Source organism: Stegostoma tigrinum, chromosome 19, assembly GCF_030684315.1.
Source record: "Stegostoma tigrinum isolate sSteTig4 chromosome 19, sSteTig4.hap1, whole genome shotgun sequence".
Classification (NCBI taxonomy): domain Eukaryota; kingdom Metazoa; phylum Chordata; class Chondrichthyes; order Orectolobiformes; family Stegostomatidae; genus Stegostoma; species Stegostoma tigrinum.
Genome location: NC_081372.1, coordinates 18,258,035 through 18,270,446, shown reverse-complemented (window position 1 = coordinate 18,270,446; position 12,412 = coordinate 18,258,035). Strand labels below are relative to the sequence as shown.

General features: G+C 44.4%; 1 protein-coding gene and 1 pseudogene across 2 annotated transcripts in view; one reads left to right on the top strand and one right to left on the bottom strand.

Annotated features, from left to right (window-relative positions):
* Nucleotides 1-12,412, bottom strand: part of osbpl2b (oxysterol binding protein-like 2b) — a 145,984-nt gene that overhangs the window by 80,996 nt on the left and 52,576 nt on the right. The gene's annotated exons all lie outside the window — the stretch shown is intronic.
* Nucleotides 1-12,412, top strand: part of LOC125461570 (histamine H3 receptor-like) — a 57,272-nt pseudogene that overhangs the window by 1,732 nt on the left and 43,128 nt on the right.

Genomic DNA, 12,412 nt, shown 5'->3' with positions numbered 1-12,412 from the left:
TAAGGCTCTTGGTTTGTCTTTCCGATTCAGCTTCTCAGTTCAGCCTCTGTGAGGAGTTATGCAACACCATGATGCTCAACCCATCGATCAACAGTTCCGATGTGCCACGTTGAAAAACTGCAGTGACCTCTTCAGAAGACAGACACAGCATATGACCAATAGAGTACCTTTTGTCATCCAGTTCTTCCCTGGAACAGAGAAACTACGCAATGATTTTTGCAGCCTTCAACATATCATTTTCAAACAACCACCAAACCTTAAACAGACCATCATTTACAGCAAACTACCCAGGCTTCAGGATGACTAGACAACAACACCACACAAGACTGCCAAGGCAACCAGAGCAAGACACATCAGACCATCAACATGATACTACCATCACACGTGGGAACACCACCCACCACATACACGGCAAATACTCATGTGACTTGGCCGGTGTTGTCCCTCTCATACACTGAAGGCAAGGATGCCCCGAGGTGCGGTGTCGTGGTGAGACCATGCAGACGCTATGACAACAGATGATTGGACGCCATGCAACAGTTGTCAGACTGGAATGTTCCTTCTCAGTTGGGGAACTCTTCAGTGGTCAAGGAGATTCACCCTCTGGTCTTCGGATAAGTGCCCTCCAAGGCGGCCTTTGAGATGCACAACAACACAGAATTGCCAAGCAGAAACTGATGACAAACTTCTGTACCCATGAAGGCTGCCTCAACCATGATCTTGGGTTCATGTCATGCTACATATGACCCCACCACAGTGTTCTGTATCTGTAAAATTTTCCCTACTGTCCTGTTTTGTCACCATCACCTGCATAAATTGTTATGATCTCTCCATCTTAATTAGTCTGTTCAGGTTTGGATTAGTAATTACTTTAGTTAGATCGTTGGCATCTGACTCTTATACCTATCATGTCATTCTGGTCATTTGGTTCTCTCCAGCACCACCTTATTTTTAATCTTTTGCAATTATCTCTCTGCCTCACTTAGTTGGATTTTAGGTCATCCCTTCGCTTGTTATTCAGCTGTTGATACTTTACTCACACCATCTAACACTTGATCATCTGAAGAGATTTATTATCCGAGACTTTACTCACACCATCTGTATGATCTCTTGATCTCTCTGCCTTTGATCTCTCTGCCTATAAATTCTGTGTCCTCTTCTCTCTCACTTCATCTGATGAAGGGGCTACAGTCTGAAAGCTTGTGATTTCAAATAAACCTGTTGGACTGTAACCTGGTGTCGTGTGACTTTTGACTTTATCCACCCCAGTCCAACACCAGCACCTCTACATCATGGCCTCTCATACTTGTATTCTTACAAATGTCTTGATGAGTGCAAGGGAGAAAACTTAGGCAAAGTATGTCTTTTGTCACCAGTACTCGAGTTCTTTGCTACCAAACAATTATTTGCAAATGTTTAGAATATTAGGTGTAGCATGAGTCAGTTTCATGAGGTTCGTGGTGGATTTGAGGTGTGATTCAACACTACAATCTACATCCACAGTCAATGACTTTCATATCCCTATCAGACAAGCTAAGTGTTCTTTTTGGTGACAGGTAGAACTGAAACTAATCTTTTAACATCTTTCTATTTATTTATTGTGTTATATATGAAATGCATACACCTCCAAAAATGTGAACCATGGGTGCAGTCTGTTTAAAATGTGTCTTAATCAATCTGTTTTGGCATGTTATGACACACCTCCAAGACAGCAGGACTTAAACACAGAGGTAGGGGCCACAACAGCCCACTGGTTAAGGCTTCTTATAGGAGTTAAAATTAATGTCCAATTAAGACTTAGTTCCTGCGTACAACTCAACACAATTAATAATCACTCAGAACAATGGTGTTGTGATGACAGGTTCCCAAACATGCTGTGCGTCAATGTGTCACCTAATGACATATTGTGCCGTATGGATTAGAAATATTGCACTTTCAATTTCTGGTCTGCATTAGCTGATGCTATAGCCTAAAAAAAGCCACTGTTGCTACAGCCTGCCGAAACGATCCTACATTAAGAGGAGAGAGTAGGAGAACATTGCAGCAATTTTGCTCCTCATTGCTGAATATATATTGGCCTGCAGCTTCTACCCTATTCTTACCTTTTAGTAAGGATATCATAAGTACATCAATGAATCAGGAAACGATAGCTAGAGCTCCAATCCAGCACTTGATAACGTGGAATGAAAATGTTTCAAAGTTCAACATAATATCAACCCTCACATGCACATTTTTGATGTTGGCTATTTTAGATACCATTTTGGTAGGGTTTGTAATACCTATGCTTGAAGCATGCTCCAGAGGTGGACAGATCAGGACATTAGTCAATATGTGATTTGATTGTATCAGTACTGTCTTTACCCTAATGTTCTAGTACTTAATCCTGCACAACTGAACATATGTTGAGTAGCAGAAAGAAATCCCCATCAGCATCACTTAAAGGAATCATTAGTTATATTATGAGAAGGAGAAAAGCATGAGAATGTTGCAATGAGGGAAAGAAGAATTTGACCAAAAACAGTCAATACATCCTTTAGCCATTTACAGGTTGTAAATCAGAAGGGATTGTCAATTGTGGGGGAGGGGGATCATGACAACCAAAATTATATATGACCCTACTGTCATCTTCAATGATTTCAGACTTCCAGTCGCCACAGCCTGAAACATGCCTACTTAACTTATGGCAAACTCCTTCTCCAACGTCTAGGTGAAGGCACGGAATTATGGATGTTCTCAACTGGTTTGAAATTATTGTTTGCAAATGTCACCTTATCCTGCAAGGGAGTGGAATATGTCAGTGAGTGTGTTGCAATAAGTTTGGGTGAGTTGTTTGTCATTGTTGATAGTTGGCAGTGTGCAGGAATCTGTGAGATGTGGATGATGCTTGCAGCAGTGCTGATTATGTGAGAGGTGAGGCTGTGAATGTGAAATATGAGTCATTGTTGATAGAGGTTGTTTGTAGAGAGCAAAGTGGGTGTGGTGGACTTGTGTGAGGCTAGTAGATCAATTTTAAGGACACGTCATTAATTTATAGAGGAATTCACTGGCCTTGACCTCTCATGTGTTTTCACTTAACTTCTTCCTGCACAGCGTTAAGGTTCTCAGGGTGATAATGCTTACATTCACAGCAATAAGCAAACCTGGTCACTGTCACCATAAGCTCTGTCAGGAGGCTGTTTTGGGATCACAGTGGTTAGAGGATCTCATGTCATCTCATGCAACAAGGCTTCTGGTCTTGATCATTTAAACCTGGAGCATGTTCACTCCCATCATATTCAATCCTTTTACAAGTCAGATATCTTTCACCTCCTACTTCTGCTAATGCCAGACTGCACCCATCCTCTAGGACATACAAGCTGGATTTGTGTTGTTTTTGACTCCAAATGGTATTAGCCTCATATTATCTTTCGTCCCCAACTGAGGCATGCGGCCACTCAACAGTGTGCTTATCTCTGAGCTCCATGCTGCTGTTATTGTATTCATATCTGCATGAGCCCATTGAACTGCCAGCAATCCCAACATGATTATGTCCAAGTATCCCAACAAATCTGAATGGCCACCAGGCAGTTTGCTGCCTGCCTATGCCCATTTGCAAATTTTCAGATTGACGTATGAGTTTCATTTCTAGTACAAGCAGTGGGACTAAAGCAGAACCTAGACCAAAAGCCTCACAGAAAATCCAGCTAGATAGGTGTCTAAGTGCACTTGCCAAGATCTGTCAACCTGGCAGGGTATGGGGATGATCTGAGTGCAGACCAGGAGCATTCTAATACCAGGGATTGGCGCTCCATAAGTCATAAGGTGATGGACCAGGAGGGCTTCCTCCCATCCTGAGATCAGAGGCAGTGATTTTTATTTTGCATGAGTTGCCATTTCTAATCACCCTTGAGCTAAGTGTCTCACTGAGCCATTGGAGAGGACAGTTGAAAGTCAATTACATTAAGGTGGATGTGGAGACATGTGTAGGCCATGCCAAGTAAAGATTGCAAATTTCCTTCCATTAAGGATGTTAAGGAACCAGATAGGCTGAGATAACAATCAATGACAGTTTTCATGGTCAGCATTCTGAGTTCTTTTTAAAAATTCGGATTTATTCATTGAATTTAAATGTTACCAGCTGCAATGTTGGGGTATGAACTCTTGTTTCTAATTAGCCTGCCTCTAAATGACTAGCCCAGGGAAATCACCATTATACCACCGTTTCCCTTACCTAATCCCTTTCTTCCTCAAATTTATTCAGGAGTAGGTGGGAAGGCAAAAAGTTCTCTACTTAGCACTTTCTCACCTGTTACTTGGGCCTTTCCATGTGTGTGTGTGTGTGTGTCTTGGTGGTATTAAGTTGCCCCTGACACAGCCTGCATTGTAATGAACATGTGTGGTCAATCCCACTTCACAATGTTCACACCCATTTTGAGGCATATCAAGTTTTGTCCTGCAAAATTGAAAATGAGCTTGTTAATTGAAGATGCACACTGTGAAGATGAAAGGTCAAGTACAAATGTTGGTTGAACCTGCTCCAACTTGCATACCATTGCAACAGCAAGTGCTTTTGTAAACTAATTAAGCTGGGAAAACCAGTCCATTCAGCTTTGCCAAGCGACACTCCTTGAACAGAACTTGGATTCTTTGTTCATTAATGTGCACAGTGAGTTTCTCAACCTAATCCTCTTATAAAAGATGGTGGTGATCTGGCCTCTTCAACCTTTGTAATCCATGTGGTATAGACACCCTACAATACAGAGGGAGTCCCAGGATTTTGACCCAGTGAGCCTAAAATATTTCCATTCAGGATGGTGTGTGGCTTGAAGGGAAACTTGCAGGCAGTGGTTTTCCTATTTCTCTGCCGCTTTTGACTTTCTAGATGATAGCGCTTATTGATTTAGAAGGTGCTGTCAAAGTTATCTTATTAACTAACTCCAGTGCCACTTGTATACAGTACACACTGCTGACACTGAACATTGGTGGTAGAGAGAGTAAATATTTAAGCCACTGGAGCAAGGCAAGATGCTACTTGTTGCAAAATTGCTGGTTTATGATCTGTTCTTGTGACCAAAGTATTAATGGGGCAGTTTGGATAATGTATTGCCTGTTGAGTGTTTGGGATGCCTGATGAAATTCCATGCACTGTATAAATGCGGACTTTCGTTCTTAGTTGATGTATTAGGCTGAAATCATAGAAATGAGGAAGTGAGGCAACAAAAATTAAAACACAGGAGGAGTTGAAATACCTTTAATTATCTGATGCTGTGAGTCTAAGCTGGCACTACTTGGCACTATGTTAGAAGATTTTTCATTGAGTTGCTCCACTAACACAACAAGGAATCTTCAGGCTGAATCTTACATTTTTTGACAAATTCAAGTTTTATCAACTGTTTGGAGGGTTTCATGACGCAAGATCTAGCAAGTTCTCTTGTCGTATCTTACCAAACTTGCCTCATTAATTACCTATCCCACCCCATAGGTCTCTCACATACAATATCTGTTTCATCTACCATGTGTCATTCTTGGAACTATTTGCCATTCAGTAGATTTCACTGGCATCCCTTGTGCCCCTGAAATTTTTATAAGCCCCATTGTGCACAATGTCAATATAACTGTCAATTTAAAGCTGACCCGTGTAGTTCCTGACATTTGCCCTAATGTGGCAGACGGGGGAAATGGGTGCCTTGTTTTGTGGCAGGGTCCTCTCGGGCCTGCTGGATGTGGTGGTGGACAGCTAGCACTTCCTTTTCACACAGGACCACCAGCGGAGGCCACAACATTAGACCGTGCCAGCCTGATCCAAGGTTACCACTCAAGTTAAAGCAGTCTAATCATATGGAGGAATGCCTGAGCACCACAAGAAGAAAGTCAATGACCCTCTCCATTCCTCCAGTATAAATGCATAGTCAGAGAGTAAAACAGCATGGAAACAGGCCCTTCAGCCCAAACTGGTCCATGCTGACCATGGTGCTAACTCAGCTAGTTCCAATTGTTCGCAATTGGTCCATACCCCTCTAAACACTTCTCATCCATGTACTTATCCAAATGTTTTTTAAATGTTGCTATTGTACTGCCTCAACCACTTTCTCTGGCAGCCCATTCCATATACACACCACTCTCTGTGTGAAGAATTTGCCCCTCAGTTCCTTCTTAGATCTTCCCCCTCTCACCTTAAACCTATACCTTCTAGTTTTCAATTCCCCATCCCTGTGAAAAAAACTATATGCATTCATCCTGTCTGTGCCCCACATGATTTTATGCACCTCAATAAGGTCGCCCTTCAATCCCTTACATCCCAAGGAATAAAGTCCCATGCTGGCCAATTTTTCCCTATAATTTGGGCCTACTAGTCCTGGCAACATCCTCATAAATCTTCTTTGCACAGTTTTCAATTTAATTATGTCTCTCCTATAGCAGGGTGATCAAAATTGTACACAATATCCCAAGTGCGGCCTCACCAATGACTTAAACAACTGTAACATAACGTTCCCAACTCCTATAGTCAGTGCCTCGACCGATGAGGGCCAACATGCTAAATGCCTTCTTCACCACCCTGTCGACGCTGCTTTCCATAAGACCATAAGGTCATAAGACCATAAGACATAGGAGTGGAAGTAAGGCCATTTGGCCCACCAAGTCCACTCCACCATTTAAATCATGGCTGATGGGCATTTCAACTCCACTTCCCTGCACTCTCCCTGTAGCCCTTGATTCCTTTTGAGATCAAGAATTTGTCGATCTCTGCCTTGAAGGCATCCAATGTCCCCACCTCCACTGCACTCTGCGGCAATGAATTCCACCAGCCCACCACTCTCTGGCTGAAGAAATGTCGTCTCATTTCAGTTTTAAATTTACCCCCTCTAATTTTAAGGCTGTGCCCACAGGTCCTAGTCTCCCCGCCTAACAGAAACAACTTCCTAGCGTCCACCCCTCCTAACCCTTTCAACAAACAATGTACTTATACTCCTAGGTTCCCTTGTCCCATAACATTCCTCAGGACCTTACTATTTACTGTATACGTCCTGTCTTGGTTTGACTTTCCAAAGTGCAACACCTCATACGTAGCTGTATTGAATTGCATTTGGCAATCCTCAGCCTGCTTCCCCATTTGATCAAGATCCCTCTGTAATTTTTGATAACCTTCCTTGCTATCAACGATACTTCCTAATTTTGTATCTTCCACAAACTTAATAATCGTGCCTTGTACATTCACATCCAGATCATTTATGCAAACAACAAACAACAAAGATCCCAGCACCAACCCCTGTGGCACACCAGTTATTCCTTTCTTTGCACCTCACTCTATCTCTGCTACTGTATCCACCCACCATGAAGGCTCGTGCTCTACCACTCTCACTCTTGCTAAAAAAATCTTCTCCACTTGCTCTTGCTCACTGCAACTCCTGAAACCACCAACACTGCATGCCCATCTGCGTGGCCTAGTCACTCACTTGGGACACCTGTCCTTCTCCTGCTCCATAGGTAATCGCTGGCCACCCACTTTCATCTCCTTTAATAGCTGTCTCCCTCATTCTAGCAGGAAGACGGCCTACAGTAGGGCAGAAAATGTCAGGATGGGTGGTGGAAGAGAGGCGAGCATCCTGACTCAGACTGATACCTGGGGCTGCTCTTGGCTTATGCTAATTCCCTGAGTGAAGGCTATCCAACTTGACATGACTGAGGCCTGCTGATATCTATGACCAGCTTCTTGGCTTTTGCCACGCGAAGCAATGTGGCAAGGCAGCAGTAATATGAGACTGGTATCCTGGCTGAGGGGCAAAGTCCAAAGTGGCAAGGTAAGGCAGTCCAAAGCAGAGATGCAGGTAGGTTCAAAGTAAAAGAATGTTATGAAAATGAGTGAAGGACAACTTGTTCTAGATCATGTGCTGGGTGTCACTGAGTACGCAGTGTTCTTGCTGCAGCGTTACAAAGACAGTTGGCAGTGCAGACTGAGGTACAGCAAAAGTGTCCTATAAGTGGATCAGAGACAGGCCATGAGAATTCTTTGAAGCTGGTTGGGGCGGTGCGGTAGTTCAGTGATTAGCCTCACAGTGCTAGGGATCCAGGTTCGATTCCATCCTCGGGCGACTGTTTGTGTAGAGTCTGCACAATGTCCCTGTGTCTGTGTGGGTTTTCTCCGGGTGCTCTGGTTTCCTCCACTGTCCAAAGATATGCAGGTTAGGTGGATTGGCTAAGGAAAATTGCCTGTAGTGTTGAGGGATGTGTAGATTAGGTGGTTTATAGAGGGATAGGTCTGGGTGGGATGCTGAAGGTTGGTGTGGACTTGTTCAGCCAAAGGGCCTGTTTCCACACTGTAGGGATTCTATGATAAATGAGATACCAATGCCAGTGGATGTAGTGAATGTGTGGCCATTTTCCATGGAGTGTACATTCAGAATTTGGTGCCCAATTTCTAACGTAGAGATCGTTTCAAACAAGTGGCGAGCTGAATCCAACAGGTATTCACTCAAGTTTCCTTGTTGAGTGTTCCCAACGTCTAGCTTGTTTGGTATGATTGCTAATATGAGAGGCTTAGTATTAATGAGGTGAATTAGGCTGTTAAAAAGGGCATTTTATACGCGATAATAAGTGGATTGGTATCCTGCTGCTGCCTACTAAGAATCTCACTTGTGAAAAAGGTAAAAGATAACACCAATTGCTCCTGAAGTCAAGATGTATCTCATCACATTTGCATTCGATTCTGTCATACATCTCACCATAGCTCAAAACACTCAGATCCCGATAAGCTTCTAATATACTGGACCAATGATCTTAAGAGTGTTTATTGTGTATTGGGCTCAGACTGAATTTTGAACAAATTAAAAGTTTGATTTTCTCCTTAGTTTCATAGCTAACTTGTACTCACTTTTGTTAAACTAAAATGACAAAACATTAATGCTGTTCTGTCCTGACTAGCTGACTGTGATTTAGAAGTAATTTCTGTCTTTGTCATTCAAGGTCCATTTGAAATCAACTCACAATCAATTCTTACAGGAATGTGAATGTCTGCAAGTTAGTTAGGATCAATTACTTTTCCCCCTTTCCTCCCACAGTGATAAGTGTGTGAAGCAGAACTTGATAATGATGAGTTAAGAGTTTCATAAAATATTTTACTAAAAATGAGTGCACACTGATCGTTTCCTACTGAAGTCTAATCATGTGAAATAGCAACATCTACTGGCAGAAGTGCGGTCCTACATTTTAAAATTTACACTTGCTGTCATATGTTAAAATCAGGTACTACTTAAATTTATAACAGTCAAATGAAGAATTTCACATTGGATATATGAAGTGTGTACAGCATTTTACAAAATGTTATATCTGCTCATTTTCCTATGCTTCGATGAGTACAACACCAACCTGCTCAACCTCCTCTCATAAGAAAATACCTCCATACCCACAAGCAACCTAATGCAACTTCTTTCGACTGCCTCCAGTGTCAATATCTTATCTTCCTTAGTTCAGGGAATTACATATAGTTTTAGCAAGACTTCCCAATTTTTGTACTTCATTCCCTTTGAAATAAAGGCCAACAGGAGGCCAAATGGCCTCATTCTGTGCCATAGTACTTCTGTGGTTCTTCTGTGAGGAGTGCATTTGCCTTCCCTACTACCCAATGAACCTGAATACTACCCAATGAACCTGAATACTAGCTTTTTTGAGTCATGCAAATCTCTCTCTGCTACAGCTTGCTACACTTTTTCCTCATTTAAGTAATATTCAGCTTTTCTATTCTTTTGCCAAAGCTCATAACCTCACAATTTCTCATGTTAGGTTTCATTGCTAAATTTGTGCATACTCACCTATCCTCCTTATATTCCTCTGTAGACTCTTTCAGTTGGAGGTTTTGTTTTGTTGGCTAAATACCAGCTCTTGTCAAGTGTTCTGGATGGTTTCTCACCATAAGGCTGTATTGCACCAACATTGCCTCTTTAACTACATTCCCCATTACTGTGGCACTCTCTTGCTTGATTCAGGCCCCATTTTATCACATGCCATTCTTGAAAGAACTCACCACGCATCAGATATCCACCAAAAGACCAGCTTCCCTGGCAGCTGTGCCATATTTAAAAGTCCTCAGTGCACCTGTATGACCACTGGCACCCTGAAGCTGCCTTGCGTGCTGATGGGCATTCATCAGACGATGTTGGAGAAGGGGAGGACGGCGCTGCGACTGTCCAGCAGGGATCTGAAGGTCCTTGTGGATGGTGTGGTGCAGAGGAGGAGCATTCTTCCCCCAGAGGACTGGCAGAGAAGGCCATGCCACCCTTCCCTGGCAGCAGGTCTGAGGTTGCTTATCAGAGTCTTTGCTGTCTGCACAGTCCAGAGGAATGGCCATCAGTTAGCCTAAAGGATATCAGTTACATTCTCCACTGTGCCAGGGTACATGTCAAACCCTAAACTGTGTTACCTGACACTCACTGTATGTGTGCTACAGCACCTACCTCCCACCAAGGCTCAGGCTGTATCGCTGTCATTACTGCTTTCAACATCTTCTCTCATTCGTTCTTGTTTGACACCCCCCCCCCCCCCCCAACCCCGCCATTTCCCAAACCACTAACCCTGTGTGGCCTCTGTGTTGCCTGCTTACCTCACCTGGAGCAGCTCACCACTTTTAGGCTAACTGCACCAGCACTAACAACTGTGCCATTCACTTTCAACTTACTCAATCCCTCCGCTTGTCTCATTTCATGAGGAGACAGCCCACAGTAGACCAGACAAGGCCCAGAGAGGCGGAAAGGACCCGACATTAAGTTCCTCACCCTCTATTGGTGGAGAATCCTTTTCTTACAGGAGAAGATTGGGACTGCAGCAATGGGGATGCTGAAGCATACTTTTAGTGCCAACTGAGTAAGTATCACTCCACATTGCATTGTAGCTCTCACATTAACCCTACTGTAAGTCTTATTCATTGTATGCCTCTTCTAAACATTGGCTGAGATGCCTTCTGTCATTTTTGTCTTGCAGGTAGAACATAGGATTTCCACCATTCCACAGAGATACTTTTGGAAGGATTTTGCTTGTCAGTCAGATCTCATTACAGGATAACAAAGTGTGGAGCTGGATGAACGCAGCAGGCCCAGCAGCATCTCAGGAGCACAAAAGCTGACGTTTCGGGCCGAGACCCTTCATCAGAAAGGGGGATGGGGTGAGGGTTCTGGAATAAATAGGGAGAGAGGGGGAGGCGGACCGAAGATGGAGAGAAAACAAGATAGGTGGAGAGGAGAGTTTAGGTGGGGAGGTAGGGACGGGATAGGTCAGTCCAGGGGAGATGGACAGGTCAAGGAGGCGGGATGAGGTGGTGGGTAGGAAATGGAGGTGCGGCTTGAGGTGGGAGGAAGGGATGGGTGAGAGGAAGAACAGGTTAGGGAAGCAGAGACAGGCTGGGCTGGTTTTGGGATGCAGTGGGGGGAGGGGAAGAACTGGGCTGGTTTTGGGATGCAGTGGGGGAAGGGGAGATTTTGAAGCTTGTGAAGTCCACATTGATACCATTGGGCTGCAGGGTTCCCAAGCGGAATATGAGTTGCTGTTCCTGCAACCTTCGGGTGGCATCATTGTGGCACTGCAGGAGGCCTATGATGGACATGTCATCTGAGGAATGGGAGGGGGAGTTGAAATGGTTGGCGACTGGGAGGTGCAGTTGTTTGTTGCGAACCGAGCGGAGGTGTTCTGCAAAGCGGTCCCCAAGCCTCCGCTTGGTTTCCCCAATGTAGAGGAAGCCACACTGGGTACAATGGGTACAATATACCACATTGGCAGATATGCAGGTGAACATCTGTTTGATATGGAAGGTCATCCTGGGGCCTGGGATGGGGGTGAGGGAGGAGGTGTGGGGAACGGACAAGGGAGTCACGGAGAGAGTGGTCCCTCCGGAAGGCAGACAAGGGTGGGGATGGAAAAATAGCTTGGGTGGTGGGGTCGGATTGTAGATGGCGGAAGTGTCGGAGGATGGTACGTTGTATCCGGAGGTTGGTGGGGCGGTATGTGAGGATGAGGGGGATCCTCTGGGGGCGGTTGCGGCGGGGGCAGGGTGTGAGGGATGTGTTGCGGGAAATGCGGGAGATGGGTCAAGGGCATTCTCGACCACTGCGGGGGGAAAGTTGTGGTCCTGGAAGAACGTGGACATCTGGGATGTGCGGGAGTGGAATGCCTCATCCTGGGAGCAGATGCAGCAGAGGTGGAGGAATTGGGAATAGGGGATGGAATTTTTGCAGGAGGGTGGGTGGGAGGAGGTGTATTCTATGTAGCTGTGGGAGTCAGTGGGCTTGAAATGGACATCAGTTACAAGCTGATTACCTGAGAAGGATACTGAGAGGTCCAGGAAGGTGAGGGATGTGCTGGAGATGGCCCAGGTGAACTTGAGGTTGGGGTGGAAGGTGTTGGTAAAGTGGATGAACTGTTCGAGCTCCTCTGGGGAGCAAGAGGTGGC